The sequence below is a fragment of the Nestor notabilis genome, unplaced genomic scaffold, assembly GCF_000696875.1.
Source record: "Nestor notabilis isolate BGI_N333 unplaced genomic scaffold, ASM69687v1 scaffold4198, whole genome shotgun sequence".
In the NCBI taxonomy this organism is placed as follows: Eukaryota; Metazoa; Chordata; class Aves; order Psittaciformes; family Psittacidae; genus Nestor; species Nestor notabilis.
Genome location: NW_009939457.1, coordinates 20,344 through 21,492, shown reverse-complemented (window position 1 = coordinate 21,492; position 1,149 = coordinate 20,344). Strand labels below are relative to the sequence as shown.

The following is a 1,149-nucleotide window of genomic DNA, read 5'->3' as shown; positions in this document are numbered from 1 at the left end:
CACATGTATGCGAATCTTTCAAAGCTTTCACACCCACAGTCCAAAGGCAGCAAGCATTCCATTTAAGAGCCTTTACCTCCAATTATTAAAGAAAAAAACCCAACTTTTTTTTCCACCAGATTTTTCAGACCATGGGAAGTTACTCCATTTATTTGTGACAAGAGGCAGCATTTACCCAGATACTGATCAACATTATCAGAGACCAAATAAAGCATCAAAGTAGAATCTGAAATTTGCTAGAATGTGACACTTGCTGGAAAATGTTGCCTTTATACTGGCAGGCATTATGCTGAACACAGCTACTCAGTATGCACTAGAACACATTCCAATTGTTGCAGAAAATCACTCTCCCTGCAATAAAATGGTGGGGGGCCCAGTGGAGAAATGCAAATCATCTTGTGTTCTCTGGCACAAATAGGACAGGATAAAAGTCTTTAATAACAGCATGGTTTGATTTTCTAATTATCCCTTTTTATTACAATGCAAAGAAATGTTAAGGGATTGCTATGAAGATAGAATTTTAGAATCATACCCCAGTTGCTCCGGGGCCAGCCTTGTGTGTGAAGGAAGAAGGGCAGTGCAGAGTTACAGCCCTACTGCAGTTGATGTAACAGTATGTTTTAGCCAACATTCTATTTCCCAGAGCACTGGGTACTTGGAGAAAGTAAAATACCTGTTTTTTCTCTACTCTACAGGGGTAGGCAACAATACAGGTCCATTTTTCTTAATTATTCCTGTATCTCACCACTCACATCATGAATTTCCTTGCAAAATAAGGCACAGCTTGGGGGGAGGGGGTGGGATGGTGGTGTGTGGGTGTGTGTAAGAGGGCAGAGAACACGACCCAAATATCCCACCCCAACTCTATTCATTACAGCCTAGATATATATTAGATATATTCAAGATATATACTAGGTAGATTCAAGTTTGAATATAGAGATTGGCCAGGACCATAAACCAGCACACTGACCATGACCAGTTTCAGTTTTTGATCTAGAGATACTATGTAGGAAACTGTTCAGGAGAGCTGTAGGCAGACTGCATTCAAAGAATACCATCTTATAGAATCATAGAATGGTTTGGGTTGGAAAGGACCTTAAGATCACCTAGTTCCAACCCCCCTGCCATGGGCAGGGACACCTCGCCATA

The 1,149-nt window shown here is 41.0% G+C and overlaps 1 protein-coding gene across 1 annotated transcript in view; it reads left to right on the top strand.

The window, feature by feature from the left end:
• TMEM26 (transmembrane protein 26) overlaps nucleotides 1-1,149 on the top strand; it is a 14,746-nt gene that overhangs the window by 8,040 nt on the left and 5,557 nt on the right. The gene's annotated exons all lie outside the window — the stretch shown is intronic.